Source organism: Papio anubis, chromosome 3 (assembly GCF_008728515.1).
Source record: "Papio anubis isolate 15944 chromosome 3, Panubis1.0, whole genome shotgun sequence".
Taxonomy (NCBI): domain Eukaryota; kingdom Metazoa; phylum Chordata; class Mammalia; order Primates; family Cercopithecidae; genus Papio; species Papio anubis.
In genome coordinates this window covers 110,483,500-110,499,105 of record NC_044978.1, presented here as the reverse complement: position 1 = coordinate 110,499,105, position 15,606 = coordinate 110,483,500, and the positions used below count along the sequence as shown (strand labels likewise).

Here is a 15,606-nt window from a genome sequence, read left to right as displayed (position 1 = left end):
TCACCTATGCCCTGTGATCAAGATTAATTATTGCTGTTCACAAAATACCTTTCACAGTCTATCTTCCTAATGGAATTTTAGTGCATTTTATATTTATTTTAATAAATATTTTGTAGATTTACTTCTCCCGTTTCCTATTTGCTTGCATTTATTATATTAAAGTGCTCTTTTTAAACTTAAACATTTTTCATGAATTTTTCTATCTTTTATATCCCAAAAATACCTTAGACAAGATATAGATTCACCCATATTTTATTTATATATGATTTTATTTATTTGTTAACTATTCAGTATATCAGAAATTTATCTTGGTATTTGGTATGAAGTGAAAAATACAAAAAAAGCTTTTTGCTGTCCTCAATAAGCAGTCTTGACTCTTCTCTTTTCATATGTGTAAAGACCTACTATATTCAGTAAGCATAGTTCTGCATTGTACTTACAGTCCTTTCTCAGTCCAGCAGGCCTGTGTACAACTTTACTGGTACTGATGATATACTAATTTTTTAAATATAACTGTTCTTTATTGCACTGTTAAATGGGAGAGCTGCAAAGATTCTTCAACAAATATAATCTCTATTTCCTTTAGCCTTATCCTTATTTTTCTCTCATGCTTGTATGACTCTTAAAATTTTTCATAAAACATGCAGTCTCTATGAGTTTCAAATCTGTACTCCAAATACATTATCCCGTGGCTGTATCATTGTCAGTGGATAAGATTGAATGCACTAGAAGAAGATGGCCTGGGTTTGAATCCAGGTTCTCCTATTTACTATATTTTTGATCTTATATAACCTATCAAATCATCTCTGTGTGAATGTTTTCTTTCATACTAAACGCAGAGATCATAATTATAGCTTTAGATAAGGCTACTCCAAGAATTAAATGTCATATTGCAAAGTAGGTAAAGCATGCAGCAGAGTGTGGAGAGCATAGTCAATTTCATAGTAAGTTTCTGTATAACATAATTCTTAGTAGAACTCAGAGTCTTGTGAGTTTGAAGCACTACTCTGTCAGTTACTGGCTTGTATGACTCTTAAAAGGCTCATGAAGCTGGGCGCGGTGGCTCATGCCTGTAGTCCCAGCACTTTAAGAAGCTGAGGCAGGTGGATCACCTGAGGTCAGGAGTTTGAGACCAGTCTTACCAATATGTTGAAACTCTGTCTCTACTAGAAATACAGAAATTGGCTAGGCATGGTGGCATGTGCCTGTAGTCCCAGCTACTCGGGAGGCTGAGACAGGAGAATTGCTTGAACCCGGGAGGTGGAAGTTTCAGTGAGCCGAGGTCACGCCAGTGCACTCTAGTCTGGGTGACAGAGTGAGACTGTCTAAAAAAAAAAAAAAAAAAAAAAAAAAAGACAACATTGAATATTATAGTGTCTAGCTCACAATGTAGTTACTATAGCGTGTAAATGTGGGCTTTAGTGATACATAATTATTGCTTACATTGTGGCTTTACACTTACAAGATCTGTGATCCTGAAAATCTTGGTTTCCTTCTCAATAAAATGGGAGCAATAACTGCACCTAACTTCTAGAACTGTTATGAGCCTATAAACAAGTTAGCACATGTTCAACACCTAGAACAGTACCTGACAAGCAAGAAGTGTTCTGTACAATTATGATATCACTCTTGGTAAGTTCTGCTGTTGAAAGGCCGTTGATATTGACATCCTACTCATGCCACACAAGTAACATCAAATTTCTTACATTTTTAATTTCTTTATTGATTTATCAAACTTTTATGTACGTCTTATTTTCTATTTTTTGCCTTGTATTCTCCGTATTATTTTCTGCTGTTGACCTTATTCTATTCCAATTCTTTTCTTCACTATTTCTAATCCTCCTTCCTTTCATACATCTTTATTATAAACTTTAACTTCTCAAGATTCATTCAATAAACCACTCTTTCTACATATAACTCGTAAAGCTGAACAGAAAAAAGTGTAACATATATTGAATGGTGCACTGAAAATCATGCCTACCTCATGGATGAACCAGTATTAAGAACCAGATTATCAATGTTTTTCTAATTAAGTAAAACCTAGTTAAATAATCATATTCATAATATGACTAAATAGCTTAATGATTTCAGATACTTCACTTTTTAATATATTTCGTTTTAGTGGTTTAGTCTAACCAACCATATTGATTGTAGTCCAAATATAAATTTTAAAATTGTGGATCATGGTTTGTTAATAGGTCCTAAAGTAAATTTAATGAGTTAAGTCCTGCATTAATAAATAAAATAGAATTAAGTAGAATAGATTAGAACTGAAACAGTATAGAGTGGAATAGAGAGGGTTGCCATTATACATTATAAGGGGGAGTATTGTTTTAGGAAACATTTTTTATTCTAGGTTTGTGTATGAGTGTGTGTGCATGTGTGTGTTGGACGTCAACGTGAAGTGCATTTCTCATTCTGATCCATGGTCTGAAAATTTTGGAAGACACTAGGCTGCTTGTCTTGTGAAAATAATAGACCAAAAATAAATTGCTGTGTTATGTCAATTAGTGTTGAAAATAAATAACTGAGATTGGGATTGAAAACTGAGCAAGCCACAGATCGTTCTACTTTAAGCTTTTGTGACCACTTTGATACAGACAGTGAAGAATTATCTTTTTGTTGATTCATAAGCATTTTCAATTTACCCATGTCATATTGGTAAATCCAAACTGGCTTCTGATTACCACTTTCTGGGACAGATTTTCTCATTTCTGTCTCGTGTTTGACACAATGTACTTATTACAAAATATAAACAAAATAATTTATAAAATTCTGAAAATTGTTTTCATCAATTTCTTCTTTTATTTCTGTCAAGTTTTCTTTACGTATTTTGAAATATTATTAGGCACAGATACATTTGGAATTTTTATGCCTTCCTGTGAATTCAACCTTTTACAAGTATAAAATGTTATCGTTATCTCTGCTACTACTCCTTATCTTGAAGTCTAATTTTTCTGATATTAATAATGACACATTATCTATTTTATAGTTATTATTGGCATAGTATATCTGTCCTTATACTTTTAATTTCAATTTATGTGTGTCTTTATATTTAACGTGCATCTCTTTCAGACAACTGATAGCTGGATCTTACTTTTTTTTTATTATGGCTGATAATCTATGTCTTATAAGTGAAGTGTATAGTCTATTACCTTTAATGCAGTTATTGATGTATGTACGTCTAAATATTTGCTATTGTGTGTGTGTGTGTGTGTTTCATTACTTTTTAGTTCCTGTTTATTTTTTCTCACTTTATTTTACATTGGCCTACATTTTTACATAGGTTTTAATTCCTATATTGATTTTTTAGCTAAACAGATTTTTATCGTATTTTAGTGGTTGCTATAGGAGTTACAAAGAAAATACATCTTTAATTTATCTCTTTGCTTTTTAAAATTACCAAATCATTTCATATTCATAATTTAAAAATATATGAACTTTTCAAATGTATAATTACAGTTATCATCCCCTGTGCATTGGCTATTACTCTCATGTATTCTAATTCTGCAAACAATATAAACCCCTATTTACAGTGGTAGGTTTTTTGTTTCTTTTAAGTAGTTATTTGTTTTTACATTATCTAGGAGGCAAAAAATTTAGTCCTTTATAGCTATCATTTATTTTCCATCTGGGGTCCACTTTAGTTATTTATTTATTTTTCTTCAGATGTAGTTTTCCTCCTGTTAGTCTGGTATAATTTACCTCAACCTGATTAAGTTTCTTATTCATTTCTGGTAGCACAGTTTTCTTTTATTATTATTATTATTATTATTATTATTATTATTATTATACTTTAAGTTCATGTGCATAACGTGCAGGTTTGTTACATATATATACTTGTGCCATGTTGGTGTGCTGCACCCATCAACTCGTCAGCACCCATCAACTCATCATTTACATCAGGTATAACTCCCAACGCAATCCCTCGCCCCTCCCCGCTCCCCATAATAGGCCCCGGTGTGTGATGTTCCCCTTCCCGAGTCCAAGTGATCTCATTGTTCAGTTCCCACCAATGAGTGAGAACATGCAGTGTTTGGTTTTCTGTTCTTGGATTGTTTGCTGAGAATGATGGTTTCCAGCTGCATCCATGTCCTTACAAAGGACACAAACTCATCGTTTTTATGGCTGCATAGTATTCCATGGTGTATATGTGCCACATTTTCTTAATCCAGTCTGTCACTGATGGACATTTGGGTTGATTCCAAGTCTTTGCTGTTGTGAATGTGCCACAATAAACATACGTGTGCATGTGTCTTTATAGCAGCATGATTTATAATCCTTTGGGTATATACCCAGTAATGGGATGGCTGGGTCATATAGTACATCTAGTTCTAGATCCTTGAGGAATCGCCATACTGTTTTCCATAATGGTTGAACTAGTTTACAATCCCACCAACAGTGTAAAAGTGTTCCTATTTCTCCACATCCTCTCCAGCACCTGTTGTTTCATGACTTTTTAATGATTGCCATTCTAACTGGTGTGAGATGGTATCTCATTGTGGTTTTGATTTGCATTTCTCTGATGGCCAGTGATGGCGAGCATTTTTTTCATGTGTCTGTTGGCTGTATGCATGTCTTCTTTTGAGAAATGTCTGTTCATATCCTTTGCCCACTTTTTGATGAGATTGTTTGTTCTTTTCTTGTAAATTTGTTTGAGTTCTTTGTAGGTTCTGGATATTAGCCCTTTGTCAGATGAGTAGATTGCAAATATTTTCTCCCATTCTGTAGGTTGCCTGTTCACTCTGATGGTAGTTTCTTTTGCTGTGAAGAAGCTCTTTAGTTTAATGAGATCCCATTTGTCAATTTTGGCTTTTGTCGCCATTGTTTTTGGTGTTTTAGACATGAAGTCCTTGCCCATGCCTATGTCCTGAATGGTATTAACTAGGTTTTCTTCTAGGGTTTTTATGGTATTAGGTCTAACATTTAAGTCTCTAATCCATCTTGAATTAATTTTTGTATAAGGAGTAAGGAAAGGATCCAGTTTCAGCTTTCTACTTATGGCTAGCCAATTTTCCCAGCACCATTTATTACATAGGGAATCCTTTCCCCATTTTTTGTTTCTCTCAGGTTTGTCAAAGATCAGATGGCTGTAGATGTATGGTATTATTTCTGAGAACTCTGTTCTGTTCCATTGGTCTATATTTCTGTTTTGGTACTAGTACCATGCTGTTTTGGTTACTGTAGCCTTGTAGTATAGTTTGAAGTCAGGTAGCGTGATGCATCCAGCTTTGTTCTTTTGACTTAGGATTGTCTTGGAGATGCGGGCTCTTTTTTGGTTCCATATGAACTTTAAAGCAGTTTTTTCCAATTCTGTGAAGAAACTCATTGGTAGCTTGATGGGGATGGCATTGAATCTATAAATTACCTTGGGCAGTATGGCCATTTTCACAATATTGATTCTTCCTATCCATGAGCATGGTATGTTCTTCCATTTGTTTATGTCCTCTTTTATTTCACTGAGCAGTAGTTTGTAGTTCTCCTTGAAGAGGTCCTTTACATCCCTTGTAAGTTGGATTCCTAGGTATTTTATTCTCTTTGAAGCAATTGTGAATGGAAGTTCATTCATGATTTGGCTCTCTGTTTGTCTGTTACTGGTGTATAAGAATGCTTGTGATTTTTGCACATTAATTTTGTATCCTGAGACTTTGCTGAAGTTGCTTATCAGCTTAAGGAGATTTTGGGCTGAGACGATGGGGTTTTCTAAATATACAATCATGTCATCTGCAAACAGGGACAGTTTGACTTCTTCTTTTCGTAACTGAATACCCTTTATTTCTTTCTCTTGCCTGATTGCCCTAGCCAGAACTTCCAATAGTATGTTGAATAGGAGTGGTGAGAGAGGGCATCCCTGTCTTGTGCCAGTTTTCAAAGGGAATGCTTCCAGTTTTTCCCTATTCAGTATGATATTGGCTGTGGGTTTGCCATAAGTAGCTCTTATTATTTTGAGATACATTCCATCAATATCTAGTTTATTGAGAGTTTTTAGCATGAAGGGCTGTTGAATTTTGTCAAAGGCCTATTCTGCATCTATTGAGATAATCATGTGGTTTTTGTATTTGGTTCTGTTTATATGCTGAATTACATTTATTGATTTGCATATGTTGAACCAGCCTTGCATCCCAGGGATGAAGCCAACTTGATCATGGTGGATAAGCTTTTTGATGTGCTGCTGGATTCGGTTTGTCAGTATTTTATTGAGGATTTTTGTATTGATGTTCATCAGGGATATTGGTCTAAAATTCTCTTTTTTTCTTGTGCCTCTGCCAGGCTTTGTTATCAGGATGATGTTGGCCTCATAAAATGAGTTAGGGAGTATTCCTTCTTTTTCTATTGATTGGAATAGTTTCAGAAGGAATGGTACCAGCTTCTCCTTGTACCTCTGGTAGAATTCAGCTGTGAATCCATCTGGTCCTGGACTTTTTTTGGTTGGTAGGCTATTAATTATTGCCTCAATTTCAGAGCCTGCTATTGGTCTATTCAGGGATTCAGCTTCTTCGTGGTTTAGTCTTGGGAGAGTGTAAGTGTCCAGGAAATTATCCGTTTCTTCTAGATTTTCTAATTCATTTGCGTAGAGGTGTTTATAGTATTTTCTGATGGTAGTTTCTATTTCTGTGGGGTCGGTGGTGATATCCCCTTTATCATTTTTAATTGCGTCGATTTGATTCTTCTCTCTTTTCTTCTTTATTAGTCTTGCTAGCGATCTATCAATTTTGTTGATCTTTTCAAAAAATTAGCTCCTGGATTCATTGATTTTTTGGAGGGTTTTTTTGTGTCTCTGATCTTCCTTCATTTCTTGCCTTCTGCTAGCTTTTGAATGTGTTTGCTCTTGCTTCTTTAGTTCTTTTAATTGTGATGTTAGAGTGTCAGTTTAAATCTTTCTAGCTTTCTCTTGTGGGCATTTAGTGCTATAAATTTCTCTCTACACACTGCTTTAAATGTGTCCCAGAGATTCTGGTATGTTGTATCTTTGTTCTCACTGGTTTCAAAGAACATCTTTATTTCTGCCTTCATTTCGTTGTGTACCCAGTGGTCATTCAGGAGCAGGTTGTTCAGTTTCCATGTAGTTGAGCAGTTTTGATTGAGTTTCTTAGTCCTGAGCTCTAGTTTGATTGCACTGTGGTCTGAAAGACAGTTTGTTATAATTTCTGTTCTTGTACATTTGCTGAGGAGGGTAGCACAGTTTTCTAATAGCAAATTCTCTCAGTATTCATTTATCTGAAAATGTCTTAATGTTGCCTGTATTTTTAAAGAATATTTTGGATGAATATAGAATTCGGGTGAACAACAGTGTTTTCATCTTTCGAAGCATGTCATTTTCTTTTTTATTCTGGCCTTTGTAGGATCTAAAGAGAAGGTCGAGATGATTTATACCATTGTTTTTCTGTATGCGGTTTGTCTTCTCTTTTTTCCTGGCTTTCTTTAAGATTTACTTTTTATCTTCCTTCAGAGGATTGACTGTGTGTTTCTAGATGTCCTTGTCTTTGCTTTTAACATTCTTGAGATTCACTGAACTTCTTAGACTTCTAAGCTGAGGTTTGTCACAAAATCTGGAAAATATTTTATCTTTATGTCTTTAAATTATTTTTGACCCATTTCTTTCCTCTGGGTCTCCATTTAAATACATGTGAAATATTATATTATCTCACATGTCACTTGGATGCTGCTTATTATTAACCCGTCTGTTCTTGTCTCACATGTTCAGACTGAAAAATTTCTCCAATCAGAGTCCACGCTTACTGACTCTTCTTCCTTCTCCAAGCTGCTTTTAGTCCAATTCAGTGAATTCTTGTTTTTACACATAACTCACCAAACTGGCCCTGCGTATATTTATGATGTAGTGACATGACAATAAAATATAATCATCAAATGTTACTCCATAACAGGGTTTTCAATCTCAGAATTACTGATGTTTTAGCCTGGGTTACAAGGGGAATTGTCCTGTGCATTGCAGAATGTTCAGAAACTTACTTGGTATCTATGTACTAGAGGCGGGCCCCTCTTTCTGTCGTGACAACTGAAAGTATACCCAGATGTTTCTAAATGTTGTTTTGAAGGAAAAAATAACTCTTGGTTGGGAACCACTAAGTAACAAAATATGTTGTCTTAATTTATTTATATTCATAGCTGCATTTCCATTGAGAAAATACTAGATTTGTAAAACAAGAGGAATTAAATTTAATCATAGATTGAATCACAATTAGTCAAGGAACAAGTTTGATTTACATATTTTAGGAACTAACTTAACTACGTCTTATGAGGCAATTACTCTGAAATTGCTTTCCCATGATACATTCAGTACGGGGTTAGAGAGCACATAACTGCATCTTTAAATTGCAATCGATTTCAAATAAGTTAAGTGCAAAAACCTTGTTAACTATACATGTGCATTACATTCTCAACTCTTTTCTTCATAATCTGCCTTTGAAAATGTAGTGCAAAGGGAAGACCTGAATGTCCAAATTTAGCATATGACTTTCTGTAAACTGCTGTGCTTGCAGCCAAGCTGTGCATCTGTGCATATGCCCAGATGGCTTTTCGTAGCTATTTAAATTGGGGAATCCATAATAAGAAATCATTGCTTATTTAATCTGCTTTTTCAGGATACTTAGCATACATATTTGGTTAAAATTTCTAGAATTTTGTCATCATGAATACTATGTCTATGAACAAGTGTGTGTGTGTGTGCGCGCATACATTTTTGTGTAGAGAGTTGTGTTATATCAGCTATTTCTCAATTTTGGTCTATTCTGTCAATAGAGATTTTAATTTGGTTTTGTTAGTTGGGAAATGACATTAACTGCCTTTTAAAATTAAATGCAACTCTGTTAACTAGATATGCGCATGTGCAGGCCCTTAATATATGCTTGTTGAAGGTATAATAATAAGAAACAAATAATGAACTTTAAATGGCATAAATTATATACTTCTAGATAAAGGAAAGAGATAAATTATGGACAAGGCAGAGTATTGGTTTTCTTTGTAATTATAGTATTAGAATCAAACTAATACCCCTTTTAAGAAAAAAAGATAAAATTAGCTTAAAATAGTCATGTGAATTACATTTTTTTCTTTATTAACAAAATAGTATTCAGAAACCAGGAGAAGCATATGCATTTGTATAATTTATATATATTTCTCTAATCTTTTACTGCTTCTTGTCAGCTATCAAATCTTTATTAATGAGAAAAGACAAATAATAAAATCTATTACTAACAATTATTTCAGAAATTGATTCCTCCTATGTTAATGTGGCAGAAAGTAAAATGTGTATATGTGATCAAATACAGCCTAATAGAGTCTTTAAACTTTTAAAATAAATACCCCAAATTTATTTGAATCTACTTCATGATTAAAAGAGCACATTAGTGTTCAGTGATTTTTGAATAGTTCTTTCTTGTGTATTATGTTCTATACCTTATGTATAAAATGTGATAATACGTAATTAAAAATTATTTGGCAAATGATTGGAAACAAATTGGAAGTCATGTAGGGACAAGGTGGTCAAATACTTTTGATTTAACATTTTTTAAATGAAATATTATCTCAATGAACATATACTCACATTTGCCATTTATTGTTGGTAACAATAAACAAAACCCATGACAAAATGTGGACACAGTTTTAGAATAATCACAGAACAGTAAGTAATATTCATTACATTTGTATGAATATTTCACAATATTATGCTTCTTTCTTTCCCCACATTAAACAGAATAACCCCTTTCCCAAACAGAATCAGCAATGGACTGAGTGATCTGGAAGGCTACTCTGTCATAGAAGTGGAAACAGTCTTGGTAGTCCATTTGGCTCTTCTGGGTTCAAGTTTTATTTTTGCCACTTAACATCTGAGTAAATGAATCCACAGGAACTTAACCCACAACAGAAGGTACTTGTGCATTTTAAGAAAGGTGTTTTTATTTACTTATTTATTTATTTGTTTATTTATTTATTTATTTTTCTTCTGGTCACGGTGGCTTACTCCTGCACCTGTAATTCCAGCATTTTGAGAGGCCAAGGCAGGCGGATCACTTGAGGTCAGGAGTTGCCTCAAGTGGAGGGACCAGCCTGGCCAAGGTGGGGAAATTACCCCACGTTGTAGTCCCAACTACTCAGGAGGCTGAAGCAGGAGAATAGCCTGAATCCCGGAGGCGTAGGTTGCAGTGAACCTAGATGTCGGAGGTTGCAGTGAACCTAGATGTCGCCATTGCACTCCAGCTTGGGTGACAAAGCAAGACTCCACCTGAAAAAAAAAAAAAGAAGAAAGAAAAAAAAGAAATGTATTTTTGATTTGGAAACTGGGCTACATAGATGCTCAGAGAGATATAAAGGGAAACAGAGAATGTAAGTTTCCCCAGAAATAAGTCCCACCAGAAAGTCACTAGATACCCAGAGACAGAAGGTCAGAGGGAGGGAGCAGTGCTGCTGCAGGGCAGGGTCTAGATCACTCAGAAAATGTGACGATTAGGTAGTCCCACTTAATGTCAAATGAAACCATACAACAGATATAGCTAGTAATAGAAATGGAAGGAGAGAAAGGAGATGCAAAGAAGGAGAGGCAGAAATAACCTGACTTGTCTCTTTCTTCAGTCCTCCCAACTCCCAATAATGCCACATTGTCTGATCCCATCCAGAATTCAGCTGACAGTGGAGTGTGTTACAAGCAGCCTGTAAGCCAGCCCCTACAATGCAGAGGAGAATAGAAAAGGGCCCTTGGGAAGAACAGACACTAGAAAAGCACAATCTCTTCCATGTCCCTTGATCTGTAAAATATAAATTATAGTAACCACCACAAAAATTACAGTCAGGATTAATGTGAAACAATGTGCTAGGCTTTGAAAAGTATCATGAGAGTTGTTACTATTACTGCTTGATGGAATACGGCAGTCCCAGAGCTAAAGAGTCTTCCTTTTGGTTTCTTTATAACTTTGGATATGATACCGGTCTGTGATCATCAGTAAGACTTAAAATTAGGAATTTATTTTTTGAGCCTTGCAAATGTCAATGGGCATCTTTAATAATTTGCAATATTGATGTTGGAAATGCCTTGAATTCCTGAATATAAAGAGTCAAGGTTTCCATTTTCAGTATGGCAATGTGAGGAGCCCTTGGACACACTCCTCAGGAAAACTGGTAAAAATTACAAACAATTGCAACAAAGATAACAATAATGTTTAGAGTATCTGGAAATGCAGCTAAGAATATGTAGTAAATAATGAAATATTCAACATACTCTATTATAAAGACTCTGTAAAAACAGCGGTATTTGAACCACAACCTCTCCACTCTTCTCCCCTTCCAGCTTAGTGTAATGGAAACTCCATCCCAACCAGGAAATGTCAAGAACACAAAGTTTCCTCTAGTTCCAGCTTCCTGTTAAGGACTACAGTATCTTCTCCAGAGAGTTGGGACATCAGCATTTTATATCCTGACTTCAAGTTACCTGTCAAAGAGGATAATTCCTGAAAAAAAGCAACAGTGTTATTTTCTTCTTTCCAACCTTATTTGTGGTATCAAAGCTTTAACTAAGGTGTAGTGAGCTGAAAGTATGGGATTCCTGTTCACCCTCACTGTCTTGGTCATAAAGTGGAGATTAAGTGTTGGGAAAGAAAAAGCTAATAAAACTAGGTCCCGAGGCAACCACCTCTCTCTTCTATGTACTCAGCTACTAAAGTAGTGGTGGCACTCTGAAAGAAGGATGGCACTGTCCTTGATCCCAGCTCCAGAACTGTGGCTCAGATATTTTGCCCAGGCAGAGAGGCAGGTCCTAACAAACAGCTTAAATCTCTCCCTAAAAGAAATTACTTTATTGGCAACAAAGTGTGGGAATATTAAGCCCAAGGATACTTTCAAAAACAATGGTGTTTGTAGTAAACAGAAATTGAAAAGAGAATTGTAGCTTCATTGGTGATAAGAGCCAAATCATGTACCAATTACTTTACAAGAAAAATCCAGGAAAAGAAACAAGTAAGTAGAACTTTGCTTGGAGTCACAACAACTCTCCATCACTGAGTCCATGAAGTATCACTGCAAAGAGGCCGAATTTTAATTGGATCAGTCTGTGGAACAATTAATGTCAAAAAATACATTGTGGAAATTGAAAGCAATCAACTAACAATTAGTGAAATTCTCTTCTGGTGTGATCAGAAAAAGAGACAGTCAAATGTTGTCCTGCTAAAACCATTGTTATCCCCAAGGTGACTATGTGCATACACAAGGCTGTGCCCTCTGAGGTGGGACATCGGAGTCTCTACATATCTGAGGGAAAACAGATTTTACTAAATAATCTAAACAATTTGTCAGAGGAAACGGATTTTACTAAAATAATCTAAACAGTCACTAAAATGAACAAGAAAACCACAGTAATAAGCCCTGCATAGAGAGAGATTAGTTCTCAATTTTGTTGCAATATATTTGCTAAAGTATCTAGGTTTCATTAGCAAATATATACGAGACATACAAAAAAACAAGAAATTCTTACATGAGAAAAGAGTAAGTCAACAGAAGCTTCCTGTTAGAGCAACCAGATGCCATATTTAACAAAGACTTCAAAGAAGCAATTAAAAATATGTTCAGAGAACTAAAGAAAGCCATGTTTAAAGAAGTAAATGAAGTTATGCTGACAAAGTCTTATCAAATAGATAATACCAATAAAGAGACAGAAAGTGTATTCTTTTTTTAAGGACCAAATGGAAATTCTAGAGTTAAAAGGCACATAACTACAATGGACAAAAAAATAAATTACTAGGGAGGCTCAACAATAGATTTGAACTGTCAGAAGAAAGAATTTGTTAAATCAGCGGTAAATAGAGATTTATACTATCTGAAGAACAGAGAGAAAACAATGATACAAATGAACATAGCTTCAGAGAAATGTGGGGCACCATTAAGAACATCAAATATATATAATGAGGTTCTAAGAAAAGAGGAGAGGAAGAAAGAGAAAAAAATGCAAGAAATTACAGCTGAACACTTAAAATTTGATTAATACCATTATCTACACATCTAAAAAGCTTAACAAAATTTAAGTAGGATAAATGCAAAGAGGTCTGTTCAATGACATAATAAAATGCTGTTAGACAAAGTAAAATATGAAAAGACAAAGACAAGGGGTAAATTGTATAAGCAACAAGAGAAAAACTCACAAATAAAGGAAACCCCCATTAGAGTAACAGTTGATTTCTCATCAGAGCAATGAGGGCAAGAAAGCAATAACGTATTTAAAATGCTCAAAGAAAAAAACAGTCAGCCAAAAATCATATATTTAGCAAAACTAATATGCAAAATATTGACACACCACGATAAACAAAATCTGATTAATTTTGTTGCTGGCAGAACTGCCTTATGAGAAATACTGAAGAAAATTTACAATTGAAAGTAAGTCGTCCCATATTTAAATAATTTTAAAAATCTTAAATCAATAAACTAATTTGCTGTAAGACACTGAAAGCTCTGGCCAGGGCAATTACTCAAGAAAAAGAAACATACAGTATCTTTATAAGATTGGTTGAAATAAGTAAAATCTATCTCTATTTGCAGCTGAAGAAATCTCCTATACATGAAATCCTAAGAGATCCACTAAAAATATCTGTTAGAACTATTAAACTATGTCAGTAATATACAAAAATCAATTGTATTTCTATAAACTTGCAATGAAAAATCCAAAAATGAAATTAAGTAAATATTTCACTAGGAATAGCATCAAAAGAACAAAGTATATAGGTGAGAATTTAACAAAGGAAGCATAAGACTTATTCACTAAATATTGTGAAGCATTGTCAGAAAACAAAATGAATGGAAAGTATTCCATATTCATAAATTTGAAGACTTATTATTGTTATGGTTGCAATATTTCCCAAATCTATCTACAGATTTAACACAATACTTTTCAGAATTTGAACAGGCTTCTTTTTTTTTTTAAGAAATTGACAACTTGATCCTAAAATTTATTTGGAAATTTAAAGGATCCCAAATACCAAAAGCAATATTAAAGGAGAGCAAATTTGGAGGACTCACACATCTAAATTTCAAAACATACTACAAAGCAAAAGCAATGAAGACTGAGTGATACTGACATAAGAATAGACATACAAATCAATGTAATATAATTAAATATCCAAAAATAAAGTTATATGCCCATCATCAATTGATTCTTAGCAAGGGTGCCAATATCATTCCATGGAGAAAGAATAGTATTTTTAACGAATAGTACTGGGACAGCTGGATATCCATGTATAAGCAATGAAATTTGAAGACTACCTCATACCATACACAAAAATGAACACAAATTGTATGAAATACCTAGATATAAAAGCTAAAACTATGAACTTTCAGAAGAAATTATGGGGGTATATATTAGTTACCTTTGATTTGGAAATAAATTGTTAGATATAACACCAAAAGCATTGACAAAATAAAAAGTAGATACATTTTACTTTATCAAAATTAAAAAAGTTTGTTCTTCAAAGAACATAATCAGAAAGTGAAAAGATAATCCATAAAATTAGTGAAAATATTTGCAAATATTATATCTTATACAGGACTTATGTTTAGTGCACATAAAGAACACTTACAACTAAATAACAAAAAGTCAGATAACTCAATTACAAAATGGACAGATATTTGGCAGAGGCATTTATCTAAAGAAAATAAACAAATCGTCAATAAACACATGACAATAATCTCAGTATTAGTTATTAGAGAAATGCAAGTCAAAACCGTAATGATATTCTACTTTACACTCATTAGGATGACTTCAATAAAACAGTCAGATAGTATCCAGTGTTGATGAAGGTGTGAAAGATTAGAATCTTTACATATTGCTGTTGGGAATGTGAAATGATGCAGCCACTTTGAAAACATTCTTATAGTCTCTCAAAATGTTAAATATAGAGCTACCATTTGGTCCAGCAATTCCACTTCTGGGTATATACCCAAGGGAAATGGAAACATATGCTCTTACAAAAATCTGTACACTAATATTCACAACAACTTTATTCACAAAATCCAAAATATAGAAACAATCTAAGTATGAATCAACTGAAAAAATGAATAAACAAAATGTGACTTGTCCATAAACTGGAATATTACTCAGCCAAAAAAAATAAAATATTGATATATGCTAAAACTTGGGTGAACCTTGAAAACAGCCTAAGAGAAAAAGAAAAGCCAGTACAAAAGACCACATATTATATGATTTCATTTATATGAAATTTCCAGAAAAGGAATATCTAAAAGACAGAAAATAGATTATGGTTGCCTAGGTCTGGGGGGCAACAGGGGTTTGGGAATGATAGTTGAGGAGCACGGTGTTTTGTTTATGGGTGATAAAGATATTTTAAAATTGATTGTGGTGATGGCTGCACAATTCTGTGAATACAATAAGTTCTAAAAACAAATACTAAATAGTAGAAAAATTGAGTTGTACATTTAAATGGGTGAATTGTCTGGCCTGTGAATTATAACAATAAAAGTGCAGCCAAAAAAGGGTCATGTTTTCATCATTTTTAGGGAACTATAAACCAAATAGAATGCAGTTACCATTGTTTTCTACTTGTCATTTTTTGAAGCCTAAACCACTGTCAAGGGGCAAAAAATGCAGTGGCT

At 34.0% G+C, this 15,606-nt stretch overlaps 1 long non-coding RNA gene across 1 annotated transcript; it reads left to right on the top strand.

Moving 5' to 3' along the window:
• Positions 1-1,625: 1,625 nt before the first annotated feature.
• LOC103884425 lies at positions 1,626-15,075 on the top strand. The gene is made up of 3 exons (XR_001902556.3): positions 1,626-1,687; positions 9,716-9,889; positions 11,303-15,075. It is a non-coding gene; the product is annotated as an uncharacterized LOC103884425 (long non-coding RNA).
• Positions 15,076-15,606: the final 531 nt, after the last annotated feature.